This window comes from Haemaphysalis longicornis, unplaced genomic scaffold, assembly GCF_048455015.1.
Source record: "Haemaphysalis longicornis isolate Haplotype H1 unplaced genomic scaffold, Haemaphysalis longicornis Haplotype H1 scaffold_2, whole genome shotgun sequence".
In the NCBI taxonomy this organism is placed as follows: Eukaryota; Metazoa; Arthropoda; class Arachnida; order Ixodida; family Ixodidae; genus Haemaphysalis; species Haemaphysalis longicornis.
The window spans coordinates 190,127,185-190,143,534 of NW_027526295.1; the positions used below are offsets into that span (position 1 = coordinate 190,127,185).

General features: G+C 48.5%; 1 protein-coding gene across 1 annotated transcript in view; it reads right to left on the minus strand.

Annotated features, from left to right (window-relative positions):
- The window catches only part of LOC144169667 (uncharacterized), a 104,800-nt gene that overhangs the window by 55,961 nt on the left and 32,489 nt on the right, over positions 1–16,350 (minus strand). The window lies entirely within an intron of this gene.

The window sequence follows — 16,350 nt, forward strand, 5'->3', positions numbered from 1 at the left end:
TAATAAAGCCTCTTAAAGCGGACGGTATTACTCTTGCGTAACGCGTATGTAGACTTGTATCGGGAAAGAACTCTCGTATCGGGGCGGAAACGCGGGCGCCCGCCCGGGAATAACGGCAAGAAAACGTGTTCCGAGCACTCTGCTGCAGCGCTCTTCCTTGGAACCCGACCTTGCCCAACGGCTGCAAGATTGGTTTCCAGTCATCCGTGCATTCCTGTTTTCTTCTTACTATGCGTCCCCCCCCCCCTCTCTCTCTCTCTCTCTCTTCATACCGCGATGCTCGTATAGTGTTTGCCTCTACGCGGCGCCCCTGACTCCCTCATTACCTCTTTAGCGGCACGTCTCCGTTACTTAGGCCGTCAAGGGCAAAGCCGAGCATAACGTGGGCTGGACCGATTCCATACCCGGGTGCGCGACGAGCAGCGCAAGCATACATCTTTGGCTGGGCCTACACGCGCCCCCGCTCTGATTTCTTCCTGGTCTCCGAGGTCGCACTGCTCTCTCGAGAGCAGCGTTTCGGGAGAGGGGGGCCTTGCACGCACCGGGCCCTTGCTTTTCTGACGCCCGTGCACCACGTTCCGGCTCCCATGATTTTTGTGCGGGCAAGGGACGGCCAGCTCAACCCACCCGCTTTTCGGAATGGACGTCGAGACCCTCTGTCCTTGTCGCGTAATCGAGGTAGTTCCCGCCATCATCATAATCAGCGCCATTACCGTTATTTTCGAAGTCAAGCTTCCGGATTTTTTCATCGCGTGAGGGGTGGCCTGAGGGAAGATTGCTTTTACTTGGGTAACGCGTCATCATGGCCACGGCTCTTAATCGGAGGAATTGACTGAATCGGTCGAAAACGAACGCACCAGAAACCTAAGGTCAAGCTAGATTTACTCCACTATTTGCTGGCCTATGATATAGGCCTTGTGGGCGTTTATTTAATAAGAAGACAAGTTCGGTGATTGGACAATAATGTTTTCGCAACCACTTATTTATAACGTTTGTTTTCAAGTGTAATGAGTTTACACTTGTAGCTTTTGTAACCTTCTTAACTTTTTAAGTGTAATAATCGATATTTAATTACTCCTAATCGCCTACGCCTGAACATGACTGCATGAAGAACATGCTCCAGAGTTATTTGTGCTAGAGCACTGCACGGGCCCGGGCCGCCCGAAGTTGATTATCGGCGGGCCCGGGCCGGGCCCGGGCTCAATGCCGCGGGCCCGGGCCTGGCTCAGGCTTGAATTCATAGGCACGACCGTTAATAGGTCCTACGTGAAGTGAAGAAAAAAGCATCAAAATGAATATTCTTGGTTTATTTTTGCGCGTGCCTTGCTGCTAGTTTTACGCATTGTTTTAAAAATGTGTTTTGCTAGGTCTGATGGTCACTATACTGTAATTTTAGTGACATTTCTTGTACTGCATCAAGATTTTATATTTTGGTGTATAACATACCAGAGAGACGATTACAAGGAATGCCCAAGAGGGAAAGGAATTAATCCAGACATCCTGGAGCTGTGCACCTATGTCTATGTATGTACACGTGTGTTTTAGATGTCGCAACAATCAAAATGCGGCTGCCGTGGCCGGGAATCAAACTAGCGTGCCAGAGAAACACCCCCGCTTAACAACCACTGCAGGTGAAGTATTTCAACGCGCTTATGTATACTCGCTGATTCAAATGCGGATAAAAAAAAATTCGGCAATACCAACTTGTGACCGAGACAACCATGTGAATTTGCAAAGAGTGTGGTCATAACAGGTGATGGCGTCAGTCGTGTAAGAATACGAGCTATTATTACGCCGATGTGGCGTGAACTGCAGGCGGTGAAAGCTAAACTACGTGCACTTTTAAACCCTTATTTTTTGCGTTTCAGTTCATGACGTGCTTGTACAGACTAGATGCCCCGTCTGATCGCCCGGAATATAATAAACTTTCTTCAGCGTCAAAGACCGGGCCTGGTCACACACGCGCGGGCCCTCCCTAGGCCAAAAAATAAATTACCGGGCCGGGCCTGGGTTTGAGATGGCGGGCCCGGGCCAGGCTCGGGCCAGGCTCACTTATGAATGCCCGGGCCCGGACCGGGCTCGGGCTACGTGTTACGGGCCCGGGTCGGGCTCGGGCTTCGCGAAGCGGGCCCGGGCTGGGCTCGGGCCTTAAAATCAGGCCCGTGCAATGCTCTAATTTGTGCTCTCCGCTAGAGCACAAATGTTGCTAAAAGAAAGAAAGACAGAAAAAGACAACTGATGTATTTCACTGATTTAACTTAATTTAACATAATTACCCCTACCAATGAAAGCTAAAAAACACTGATGAACTTAATGTAAAAAAAACTCGGCCAAGAAACAAACGAGAGAGAGAGAGAGAGAGAGAGAGAGAGAGAGAGAGAGAGAGAGAGAGAGAGAGAGAGAGAGAGAGAGAGAGAGAGAGAGAGAGAGAGAGAGAGAGAGAGAGAACAAATGTTATTCTGGATCTGTTGGGCCAACGACGAGTGGTGACCAGCGCTTGGAGGGCGCCGGTGACCTGGGCTGCTCGTTCAGCGAGTCCTTGCAGGGCCCGGGGATCCGAGCTGCCTAACGCCGCCTTCCAGTGCTCCACACAAGAGATGAGAGGGACTGAGTTGTGAGGGCATTGCCAAATGATATGAGCAACTTTTTCGTGGGCTCCAAGAAAGAGGTTCGCCAAATTCGCAAAAACCAAAGCCGGTACCTCCAAACCCAAAGTATAATGAGTGCGTCACTGGCGTTTTCCGCCTTCGCTCGCCTCCGCAATACTAAAGAAACGGAGGCACTTGGCGCACGAAGGTATGGAGTCGTGTGCATACAGAACCCACGAATCGCAGGTAACGCACCGTTATAAATGGCGACATGAGCGCTGGTGCGCGGGCAGTGATTATGCGGGGAGCGTATCTAAGCGCCCACGTGTGCGCATCTCTCCGTGGGAGCTTTCCGTGCGGGCGAGCACAAAGCGACAGCTGTGGGCGGCATGCTCATCTAGTGCTTTGAGCGCTGTTTGTTCCGGAAATGAACCGAGCGCCCCTTTATTCGTTTAAAACAATTTAACTTTTCCTGCTTCGCGAACCTCCAACGCCTTTGGTCTGGAGCTGAATAGGTTGGCCAATAAAGGAATAAAGAACTAAACATCTAAAGAACTGACATGGTTAGCTTCATGAAGGTGTCAAACAGGGATTTATGCACACCCCCAACCCCCCCCCCCCTAATATCCCCCTAGAAAGATTTACCCCCGAAAAACAAACCGCAACCACGATCATCCCGCCTAGGGATTGATACAAAAACCCCGCAAAAACCCCGCAAACAGCCCCCCAACACCCCCCCCCCCCCCCAAGAGGACTTTGACATCCCCCCAAAGTCGAAATTCTGGATAAAGCCCTGGTGCAAAGCCACCTTCCTGCATATACGTGTAAAAAGTTGCCTGGAACAAATTTTAAGAGATATAGTGGTTGCATTTTCTATATGCCAGTTAACGATGTCTTAGCCGTTCAGTAGCGTCAAACAGGTGGAGACAGACGGAGACATAGACGGAAGCGTTTGCCAGCAGGTCGAACTCGAGTCGCCCCCTTTCCTCTCAGCGAAGAGCTGGCAGTCCGCTGAGCGCTTACTGGAACTGCAAGCTCAGAAGACAGCGCAGGGGAAAAAATAACAAAAAAAAACGACAACACCTTTGTCTCACTACAATGATAGTTGAAGCGTGCTTTCTTCCGCCGCAAACTGAGTCGGATCAAAGTCCACATTCGTGAGGGATTCGTTCGTTGCCGTCTGAGTTTGGACTTTGATGATGATGATGATGATGCCCTTGAAGGGTTTAACACGTGCCCACTTGGGGGGGATTGGCCAGGGATGAAGTGTTGACTGTGCACTTGCGCTTGATTTGCCTTTGTGGAAACCCATTGTGTAAGTTGGCTTTACTGCGGTGCGTTTTTGGCGTAACGATTCAGATTTCCGACTTTGACTTTGGGCTTTGAAGACATTGGCTTTCGACCAGAAAAAGCTTGGCGTTTACACAATCTTTCACTTTACCCACAATCATCGTCACCGTCCGAAAACGTTGGCTTTCCTGTCATGCGTTTTTGCGATACGGTCGCCATCAGTTCGACACAGGAAGCTACGCTTTAAAAATAACAGGGATACTTATAACTTTCTAAGGATGAGAAGGCGAAAGTGCAATTGGACGTTCTGTTGATCCACTATTGAATTTACTCTTGAACTTTGCGTCCGCGCCCGCCACCACTCGACCTGGACAGCACCACTGGACAGCACCCTCCGTAGCTCGTTCCGCTTACTAACCATCGCCAGGATCACCTAGTTCACCCCGCGGTACCTTCACCCATCAAAGCTACTCCTGTTGCATGTGCGGAAGCGGCCCGCTCTCCTCCGGAGCTGCTGTCCTCCTTTCACAGGTGCGCCCTCCTATTTCTTGTACCTCAAGATTTTCTGTACCTCACAACGCGCGCTTGAAACATGCACATTTGGGGCTTTTGTCCCAAAAACTCAGAGAGACTGCTTACATGTGGTAATGTTTTCGAAAGCGTTACCCTTTATTAAAGCGAAAGTGGGGCCAATGGCGTCCTGTCCGCAAACTAATGCATTTAACCGTAGACCGGTTGGTCGACCGAAAAGCTCTGATAAGATCTCTGGACACACGGCGCGAGCGTAAAACCGGGTGGCCGAGCGTTTGGGTCTTTGAAGGTTTGTTGATTGAATGGATGCACTTTCAGACACGATTTTGACGCACTTTGGACGCAGTTTTGATATCAGAAAGCTTTCGCGCTTCTCTCAACTTTCTTAGAAAGGGATGGCAAAGGTTGTTCATCTATATTCATCTATGCAGTATTCCACGTCTAATGACGATTTTATCCTCTCGTGATGACGCTACCTTTTCTTTAGACAGGATATATGTGTGGCGTGGAATCTTCCGAAGTATCGCGGAGGGCCCTGCGTCGTTTCCTTGCGGCGGGGTCGTTCAGCCTTCAAACAAGGTGGCGTCCGGTGGCTGTGCTCGTTCCGTGTGACTTCTAGCCTGGAGCTTTCCAACAGCTATCCGCATAAGGTGACCCAGCGTCGTATGTAAGATGCGAGATGAACTGTGGCTCCAGGCACGGTATAGTCAAAGGGGCCTTCCAGAGAGCCTGTCTAATGTAAAAGTTACTGCGAACAGCAGTTATCTTGTAAGCGACTGCATTCTTAATGCCGAAGAGTAGTTACAAAACGTAGAATTTATCGACGTACTTCGTGTCCTTATCGCGTTATGTACGTCGATTACACAGCCACAGAAAGGTTGCATTGTTCGACTCCCCGCGCAGACAATGAAGGAGAAAACAAAAAATAAAATGCCCACAACCTTGTGTCACCTACCTGCTCTCCCAATTCGGCTCCCACCCAAACACACGATTGCTTCTCTGTACCCGACCAGCACAGCACACGCACTTACAGTGGTCGACTGAAAGCGCGCAGCCTTCTAAGACCCACGCTGCCGATGAGGCCGCCATTGGCCTGGCCTTCCACACCAACCCCGCATCCGTCATTGTTCCGACATACTCCCAATATGCCGCCACTACCAAACGGGCCGCGTGGCTGCCGTTGACCTCAAAATTCCGACACCCCGACCCATCGTACCGGACATCCACATTGGATTGTCTACGGGCAACTCATCCCTCCCAGGGAAGGAGGTAGCTCATGCCTCTGTCCGTGCGCTCATACGCCGGACATTCCTGGCAGTTGCTGTGGCGGGCACGGGGGACCATTTATCAATAAAACCTCTATATCGCGACATCCTGGCTCACCATCGGCTTCAACGACGAACTCCAGCGGCGAACCTAGACAGCAATCAAGAAACAGTGCTGCACAAAATCCAGACGGATACTTTTCCCTGCGGAACTTGACTGCATGAGGCTTATATCTCCCTGCTCTCCCCAACATGCAGATTCTGCAAATTTCTCTGCACCCTAACCATATGGTATGGGGGTGCTCTCACGCCCCAAATTTCCCTCCTCTTCCAACTCTTTCCCTAGAGCAGTGGGAGGGACAGCTGGCCAGATCCAACCTGGCGGACCAGCTTCAGCTGATCATCCGGACGCGCAGCTGGTTGCATGTACACAGGACATCCAGGACTGAGGACGCCACCCAAGCGAGTGAACGGCTTTACTCGGAATAAACGTTCATTCCTTCTACTCAAAGCAAACTGACACAGCGAGTAAGTAGAGGATTACAGAGCTGCAACTTTCTTGTACGTGCGTGTAACGGTGGACAAATTCGAGTGATGGTTTCTACAAGTTATTCCTCTGAAGCCTACTTTGAAGCGAAGCATGTACACTTATGTTTAGACGTTATTGTAAGACTACGTAAAGGACTAGAGTGGCTAATCCCTTTCAGTAAACAACAATTATATCAGCCGAAGCGGTGTGGCCGGCATTTCAGACACACTCTTTTGCTATTGTAGGAGGAGGATAAACATCTTTATTTAGGGAAAAGGTAGCGTGGACTCTTCAGGAGGTGAAGTGCTCAGTCCAGGAGGACCCCATATGCCTTGCCAGCCGCTACAGCCCGCTCCACCAGCCGAAGCTGGTCGGACAGGCATGAGCTGGACAGGGCGCGCCTCCAGAGCTCGGGAGAGTTGTAAGGATTCGGCTTGGGGAGAGGGTGGGAGGGGCATCCACCAACCATGTGGAAAAGAGTGCAGTCTGCTCCACAGAAGGGGCAGCTAGGGGACGTAACTTCTTCAGAGTAGTGGCAGACTCTTTTTGGGTGGGGAAAGGTGTTTGTTTGCAAGGCACGGTAGTGGTGTGCCTGCTCGATAGATAGGTGTTGGTGGGGTGGGGGAAGGGTGCGTCGGGGCAGGCGTAGATGTTGCGTCATTTCTGTATAGATTGCACACAGGTATGGCTTTGTCAAGATGGTGATGACGATGACGACAACAGGGTATATGATACTGAATAGAAGATGGCGATGATTACACCTTTGTATCAAGGTGATGATTTGTATGATTACTCCCTTTGTACTGAGGTGATGGTTAGAAAAAAAACTACTTAGAGGTTTTCAACCACCCCTCTTATTAAAGCGCTCCATGAGTGAACTTTCGATTGCAGACGACCCGAGTACTAACAGCGATTTTTTTACTTAGACATTTGGAATTTATTGAAATAGATACTTTATGAAATTCTTCGCAATTTTAATGTAAGCTTACCGTATACCTGCTACAAGCACTTTTTTTCGTCATTAAAATTGGTTTAAAGGGATAGTTCAAGAATTATTCGCAAATTTGAAATAATTTAAACTAATCTTCTCTATACACTGTTTCGCTCCTCCCCTTTATTTTTCGCTATTGCAATTTAACGCCTGCATTACGAGCTGCACGGGAGGAGCTCGTCTGCTCCGAGAACTGTCGGAGGAGGCGTTACGCTCGACCGGCGGCGATGGCACACGCGACCTTCGACACTTCCCCGGTGAGAGTCGCGGCGCACGGTCCTCGCGCGCATTTATTCGGCGTGACGTGAACCGGCTAACGGGACAGAATCATTACGACGACGCCCCTGGCAGGAGCATCTGTTTATAACCTCGCGTGCCTTCGTCCCCTCCGCACAGCCCACATTCCTTCGCAGCGGCTGTCGGTGGGCGACGAGACGAGCGTGCTTTGTTCGCGCCCAGCGCTGCAAGGTCGGTTTTCGGTTCGCATATTTATGGCGCCGGCTGCCGGCCTCGCGCTTGTGTTTGAGGCCACTGAGGCTGTTATTCCACGTGTCTGTATATGTACGATGGTCTCTAGCTTCTTTTGCATACGGTCGTGTGTGCGCTGTTATGCCTGAACTTTACGTTGTGTAACTTATCACGCAGCCATGTCTGCACGGAGCTGAGCTTAAATGGCCACTTGTTTTTTTTTTTTTTTTGTACGACCATTTTCGCCCTTCGCCTGTCCATTACGATACACGCTGGACCATCTGGTCTGTACACGGCTGGCCTCTTATGGACTTGCAGACACAAAGTCCAGTTCGACCCATCGTACAACTTCTGTTAAAGGTATCTGATGTTCGGGAATGAGTTGTTGAAGTCCTGTGCACTGATTTTCTGCTTCAGATGTTCTACATGGAAGCTAGGCCACCGTTTTAAAAATGGTTCCTAATTAAACCGGTGTCAGAATACGCTACGCAACAAAAATAACCGTTTAGCGAAAGCCCTGTAACTCGCATTCTAATGCACATTCTAAGCATTCAGGAAAAAATTAATTGAAGACCCAGTGGTGCACATTCAATAATGCGTCGGCATCTGGTTCATCTCCCTCGTGAGCTTGAGGCTCGGCCCGATGCGTCTTCCCAAGTCCGCAACGCGGCGCTTCTAGCCGCCTTGTTGTGAAGCGCTTTGAAAATTCATGCACAGCAATGAAGAGCTTGCTTACTTCGTGAGTGCCTTCAGGCGTGCCCAAGAAAACTATCCTAGGGAAGAATTTGTAAACAGCTGCTAATGGTGCCAAGAGCAATTGATTTGATTGATTGTAGGGTTTAACGCGCCGACGCAACGCAGGCGATGAGGCGCGCCGTAGTGGAGGGCTCCGGATTAATTTAGACCACCTGGGGATCTTTAACGTGCGCCGAAATCTCGTACACACGGGCGTTTTTGCTTTTCGCCTCCATCAGAAAAGCGGCCGCCGCGGCCGGGAATCGAACCCGCGACCTCGTGCTCAGCAGCGCAACGCCTTAGCCACTGAGCCACCGCGGCGGGTGCCAAGAGCAATTACCTGCTCGCCATGTATAAGTTTACTATTCTTAAAGCCCTGTTGAATATTTTAATGCCTTTTCTACCAAAACTCAATCACACCATGCTTGAAAGTCAATTCAAGTAAAGTTTTCATAAGAATGTCCCATCAACTCGAGTGTTTCAATTCAATATGACCCAAATCCAAACTTATCACCCCAATATTGCTCGAATTCAGGGCATAATTTTTACTTGTGACCATAAACTTCCCCTACCTGACATGTAAAATATATCATATAATAGCGTCGATGCCGCTGCATTTAGGTCCTGTAACAAACTTTCGCTCGTTTCTCAAATTCGCGTCAAGTGGATCTGGCCCACCTCGAAAAAAAAAACTCAAATATGATTAATTATTCGGGACCAACGCCGAAGTGCACGATCAATGGCTGATCAGCCCATCGCAACGACCTCCTCTACTTCAAGCTAAGCTCAGCAAGACAAGTCAAAACATACCTTCCGCTCAGTGCTAAGCGATCTAAAGTCGACGTAAATGGCGACAATCATTTACGGGTTACTGGCCACACTTCAGCCCCAGCTGTCGCGTGAATTTATTCTAACAGCTGTGTGGCGTCATCTGCAGATGGGCCTTTGTGATGGTTGCCAAGAATTACAGCATCCAACTGGGCGTAGCCGGGCTATTGCAGCTGCTGGTGCTAAAAGAGGAGATGACCTTCCCACGGGTGGCATCTTCATCGCCACGAGCACACTCTGTCAAACAGAAAGAAAACATATGAGCCTGTATGACCACACGACCAAATCTGTACCGCTCAAGGAAATATGATGTGCCTCTAAGTGAAGGCCGAACTGCAGGTTTCCTGCTTTGGCTTTACATAGAACTAGCGCTAGTATCCGGCGAGGCCCGCGAGTGCAGTACAACGAGGGATATACCACATATGAAGTGAAGCGTAAAGAGCGTAAATTGCCCCCAAATACATTTTTAGCGGATTAGAACTTTTTTGGGACAAACCCTGAGAGCGATGTTTTTTTTTTTTCGAATTTCGGGATTTAACACGCCGAAGTTACACCTGGTCTATGAGGCACATCGTAGTGGAGGGCACCGGGTTAATTTTGACCACCTGGAGAGGAGAGAGAGAGGGATGGATGGATGAACGGACGGACGGACGGACGGACGGACGGACGGACAGACAGACAGACAGACAGACAGACAGACAGACAGACAGACAGACAGACAGACAGATAGATAGATAGATAGATAGATAGATAGATAGATAGATAGATAGATAGATAGATAGATAGATAGATAGATAGATAGATAGATAGATAGATAGATAGATAGAGGGGGAGGGAGGGAGAGAGAGCAGAAAAAACTTTATTGCGAACAGAGTCGGGGTGGCCACCATGCTACTGAAGAATAAAGCAGCTCGTTCAAGCAAGAGCTCTTGGGTGTCCACGTCAGGGCTGCCCAGCGCCTTTTCCCACTGCTCGCTGACGGTGATTGGGGGGGAAGCGGGCAGAGGGAAGCGGGGAAGGGGGAAGGATGCAATGGGTGAGCGATGCATACGCACCCCAAACGGAACATTCAGGAGAGTTTAATTCTGACGGGTGAATATGATGGAGAAGGGATCTCGTTGGGAAGGCTCCCGTTTGAAGGAGTCTTTGTGCTCGTACTTAATGTCGCGGAAGAGATGCATGGGCTGGTGGGTAGAGAAGGTGGGAGTGACGGGAGTGCTCTGTGATATAGTTAAAAGTAATTAGTTTGTCTCTGGTAAACCTGGCGCCGTGATGGGGGAAGAGGTTCATGCCGGCCCGGTGTGTAAGCTCTCAGGCAGCCATGTGTGCCATCTCATCCCCTTTAGCCCTGCATGGGCAGGGGCCCACACGAGTTCCGCCGAGACAGTAGGTGGATTTTCCTGGAGAACGTGGAGCGTATTCTAGGATATATTGCCTCGTCCAAATTTTTGAATGGCCAGTTTTGAATCTGAGGTTATGATTCTAGGTTGTGGCCGACAAGTAAGAGCCAGAGCGTCTGCAATTTTTTCTCCTTATGCGGGGAATCAGTGCGGATGGTGATACCACTAACTGGGGTGGAGTGCGGGTGGTTGATAACTGCCATCGCTCAGACATTTTGACGCGTGTTTTCTGCGGCATCTGTGTAGACGATATCAGGCCGGATGCGTAGCTGTCGGGCGAGGGCTCGAGCTTTTGAGAGTCGTCGGGGTGCGTTGCAAGTCGGATGCACATGCCTGTGCAGAGGCCAAATGATAAGGTGCTCTCATATTTGTTGGGAGGGGATATGCCTCCTGCACCAGGTGGGAGGCAGGGATATTCTGCGTCTTAAGTATTTCTCGGTGGTGAGTGCTCAAGGCGTTCTCGCTGTGAGGAAAGGTGCGCCTCGATGAGCTCCTCGCCAGTATCGTACACCATTAATAAAAAAAGGTCGTAAAAGGGTAGCAACGGCCATATTTACTAACTCTTTACGAACCTTACTACCCCGCGGTACGGTACGTATACGCGCTGCCAGTAGCAACTGCATGGTTAGGATATTAACTGGGTGTAGGAAGTAGTGTATACACTAGATTAAGGAAGTGCTTATGACCAGGTTATGCATGGCCAGTTAGTAAACGCATGTAGCTCAGACGCGTGTTATCACTAGGACTTTAGTAGTGAAGGTAGTGGTACTTACTGCCTGCTTCAGTTAGTAACCCTCACTAGTATTAAATTTACTACTTCCAGTTACTAAGTACCTAGTGTGTACTGGGACAACTTGTTAGTGTTCCGTTGCTGAATTCCACAGCCTTTTTTTACGAGTGTAGATCCTAAGATTATTAAGCCGGACGGTGCAAGCACGCTTAGGTAGCTGCAGCGCTTCCCTATATGTTCTCCGAATTAAGGCAGTTGATTTTAGTTAGCTCTATTTTGCTTGCGCGAACATAGGGCACGTTATGGAGGAGCTTACTGTTAAAAAATGCCTGTACAAGGCTGAGTCTGTCTTTCTCGCCCGTACCTCGGTTTCGGTTGGATACCCTTGGATGTGTGCTATCAGGTGGTGTGCTTGGGAACTTAACTGCCTTGTGAGTTCCGCATCGGTTCGATTCTGTCGGATAATGAGGCCTAACACCTTGAGTTTCGGGACCGGAGATCGGAGTGAACCTGTAACAGAATTTCGAACTTAGATGTTGCAGAGGATGTCCTTTTGAGATGGAAAATGAGACGCTCTAATTTTGTGGGAGAGTACATGAGGACTGCCTTATTAGCCTGCGTTGAAACGACGTCTGCGCCAGCCTGAAGGGTGCTTTCGATGTGTGCGTCGCTACCCCCCGCAACCCAGAGCGTAATGTCGTCAGCCTACTGACTAAAACGGAGATTTGGGCCTTGTTTCAATTCGTGTGCTAGTGGGAGGAGAGCCAGCTTGAAGAGGAGAGGCGATATAACTGCGCCTTCAGGAGTGCATCTGCTTGCGTGATTAAATGGACCATTCTCATTGTGACCAATCCATAGGGTAGTGGCACGCGCCGTCAAAAATACTTTGACGTAATTATACGTCCTGTGTGCAGGATTAATAAACGCCAGGCCAGTAAGGATAGCAACATATGTCACTGTGTCGAAGGCCTTTTTTAGGTCTAGGGCCAGCAGTGCTGTAGTGTCTATAGCTTGCCAGTCGGCTGGAGGACCCCGTTCGATAACTTCAGCAAGATCTTCAGTAGAAATTTACGGGCAAAACCCTTCCATTTCACACGGCAGCGCATTGGTTTGGTTAATATGATGAGTAGTTCGAGCTATAATATGACATGCTCGAGCACTTCACCAAGACAGGATGTTAATGAAATCGGTCTAAGGTTTTCTAAGGCGATGGAATTGCCTGGCTTAGGCATAAAAGAGATTTTTGCTGACTTCCATTTCTTGGGTAGTTCTCTCTTACGCCAATAGTAATTGTAGTAAGCTGTAAAATTTGCGATAAATGAATCGTCCAGATTGCGGAGCATCTTGTTAGTGATTGAATCCGGGCCCGGCGCTGAGCCAAGTCTGACGTTTTGGATAGCAGTTCTAACTACTGCCTCGGTGATGTCTTCATCTAGAAATGTGTTTTCTGGGCCACGATGGTCCGGAAGCGTTGTTTGTTCGCCCCCCGGAATTAAATTTTACAAAGCTGATTAATAAGATTTGGCACGGAGTCAGGAATTTTCAGAATGAGCTTCTAGATGTGATGAAATTAATGTTTTGTTTTGTAGAATATTAAGAAGGTGTCGAAGAAGAGCGAGTGCTTTCTTCATACTTAGTGTTCTTTTTAGTTTACCACAGATAGAATGGCTATTGAGCTAGTTGTTTCCTGTAGTGCTGTATCATGATTTCTAGATCCGCAATCTTTCGGCGAAGGGTTCTGTAGTACTTGTTGCGCCTCCGCCGTTTTTGCATGCTGCGGTACGCTTACCAGAGGTGCTGGAGTCGTGAATCGTGAACCTGAACTGCTGGCTGAAGGTTCTGTGCTACTCGGGGTATCCTGCTAAGAAATTGGGAATGCTCGGATATAAAGGTGTCGGGTGGCGTCTAACAACAACAAAATCAACCATTCAAAACGTGCTTCTGACATTTGAAAACTCTCGGTCGAGCACTTGGGGCTAGGCATTGATATCAGATCCCCTGATACCCCTGTTCACTTCTTATGGGTGTAATTTCGAAATCCCCGCTGCCCTTTGACAGTTCCGTTTTGGACAAAATCCCGAAATAAGTTTTCGAGCATTCGTATGAATAACCTTTGTAAGCAAAAACCAGTGGGATATATCAACAAACCGAGCACGTGTTGCTGAATCTGTAAAACAGGTAATTACCCCAAATTCCAATTCTCCCCATTAGAGGTTGCTTAGAAAATAACGCTCCAAACCAGCTTTTGGACGTCCACAATTATGGATTAACTGCTCTTTTCGGCAGTTCGATAAGAACATAGAAAATGGCAATAGGGGATGCATGTTTTACGCACTCACGTAGCCTAGACCATTATTTCTCTCGTCTCTCTCTCTCTCTCTCTCTCTCTCTCTCTCTCTCTCTCTCTCTCTCTCTCTCTCTCTCTCTCTCTCTCTCTCTCTCTGTCAAATTTAAGTTGGGAATCGGCCGTGAGCCTTTCACGGCAGCTGTCATTCTCATTGGCCGATCCTCTAGCTTGAGTGGGAATGTGTGAACAAATGCGTGGGCATGTTGATGGCACGGCCAAAGGGAAATTAGTGAATTGCTTTCCTTCGATATTCCGCTCCGAGACTGGTACAAGCCAGGCGCTTCCGGTGCGTTGCAGAACGTTAATTAACCGTGCTGATATGCCGTGCACGTTCCCCAAACCGACCTAAAAGATACCAAACCAGCGTTATTTACGAAAAAAAAATGGCCGCGTATCTGCTCCTTTCGTTGCAAATGTCGTCAAAAGACGATAGTTTTTGTAGACGTTTGCCAAGGAAAGGCCCCCCTTTGCTTTCCCGCTCACCTCTCAGCTGTTCCTGTACCGTCGCGCTCATCCCAAGGTAAACACACTAAAGGTTTGCGCAAGGCGATTTGAATTTACCGCGTTCCACTGCTACAGGCCGGGTTCCTCGATGCCAGCGCTGCAGTACGGCGGAGACGCGCGTGAATGAAGGCGGCCGACTAGAAGGTTTATAGAGCCGTGTGGCCGTGCTCCACGTGCGTTCCAAGCAGAACGTGGAACCTAGCTAGTGGAACCTTTCGTTGCTGTTGCCGCGTGATTTTTCATATGCCGCCAGGAGGCGGCGGTTTTCTGCAGTAGATGTAGAATATCATTTGTTATGGAAAAACCAAGCATCCATGAATTTTTTAATAAAGGAACACTGTAGATATCCCTTGTGTACTAATTTCCTGTCTTATATTTGCGTAATGTCTTGTTCTTGGTCAACAAAGTTGACAAGGATGAACATATTTTTACGTGTGTAACCACCGTGACAATATAAACCGGGCTTAGACGCTAACATTTGGCTGTGAGTATATAAGACTATTGCGCAATATCAATTTTACTTTGGCCGGGTGGCTGAATCGAGTTACAGACAGACAGACAGGCATACGACAGACCAAAATTTCTGGGTTTAAGTAGCCCAAGAAAGACTATCGTCGTTAAAAATCCCGGAATTGTGCCAAGAGAACCTTTTACAAAAAAAAAAAGATCACGGGTGTCGCAAAAATTTCTACACGGCTGTGGCTCGAACCCAATCCGCTCGCGCCGAAACCCGTGATTCTACTCATAAGGCTGCTGAAAGCTTTTTTTTTTGTTTTGTTTTCCACATGGTATTTATTGCACTACATGTCAATGTAAGAAAGTATATTTACAACACATATTTACAACTATGTACACATACAAAGGAGCTGATTAGAAGATGAAAAACAGAACTAAACGCAATGAGCAATTATGTACATTTGGTTTAAAACGGGGGCAACAGTGAACAACTAATTAGGAGGGGATACCAGTCAGGGCGAGAATAATTTTGTTCATAGAAGTCTTTCAGATTAATGACCATTTGGCAGAAGTGTGATCTAGAAGAAACCATAGGCTCAGCGTGCCTATCCAGCATTCGCGGTTTTCATAAACTATGCAGAGCGATTCGAAAAAAAAAAATCGTATGGCACATCCCCGTGTGCGGGTGGTACGAGATACCGTATACCATGTGGAGTCAATTCAAAGTCCTTCTTAACAGTTCTTTGGAGGACATCCCAAAATAGTATGGCATCCTTACAATTTATGAAGCAGTGCTCAATAGTTTCCGGCACATCAAACAGGCGACAGTTCACACTGCAGAAGACAGAAAAATGTTCCGGTTGTGCAGCCACGGCTTAACAGGCAAAGTTTCGCTGTGCAGTTTGAAGAAGAGCGTTTTTTTTTTTTTTTTTTGGGAGAAGAATAGTGAGATTATTTTAAAAGTTGCTCAAAACAATAGAAGTAGTGTTCGAAGTGAACGGGTAGGTGGAGTTGCGTGGGTACAGGAAGGGGCGAGATTGCATACTCTGCACTCTGCAGGGGAACGGAACCTTGCCGCCCTTCGTGAGCTCCTGACGGCTGCTGTCAGCTTCACTGACCAATCCACCTGAATGACTCGTTGTCAGGCTTACCTTCAGCCTTAACGTTAGCTGACCGCAATGTTGAGCCTAGCGACACGCCAAGCAGCGTCACACTCACTGTATGTCAAGCTGCGGGTCTGCTTGACTACGTTGTGCATCAACACGTAACCTACGCTCACAACTCCAACTGCACGCGAGACCACGCTACTGCCGGCCAGGACAGTAAAATAAAACTAGCAAGGAGAATAAAACAAGCAAGGTGTCATATCGCGCTCCACTATGTCCAGTGCTGTGGCAGCTAATATTAACTCTTGGCTTCCCTCACGGCCGTCAGATGGCGCATTTTTTTGATGAATCGACTGTGAGCTAGCTACTTAAGAGTGCTGCCATCGTCTCTGGTCAATCAACATGTGGCTGAGCTGTCGTAGTCAACGCTAATTTTGATGGGAGGTTTCAAGCTACCTGCAGCCAGTAGGAATCTTAGTGACCTGTTGTGGACATGCATTTTTGGCAACGTGGGTCTTAGAACGCCGCTTTCTTTCGCGAAAAGAGCCACGTTTTGCTCACGCATCAAAATGGCAGAGCCCA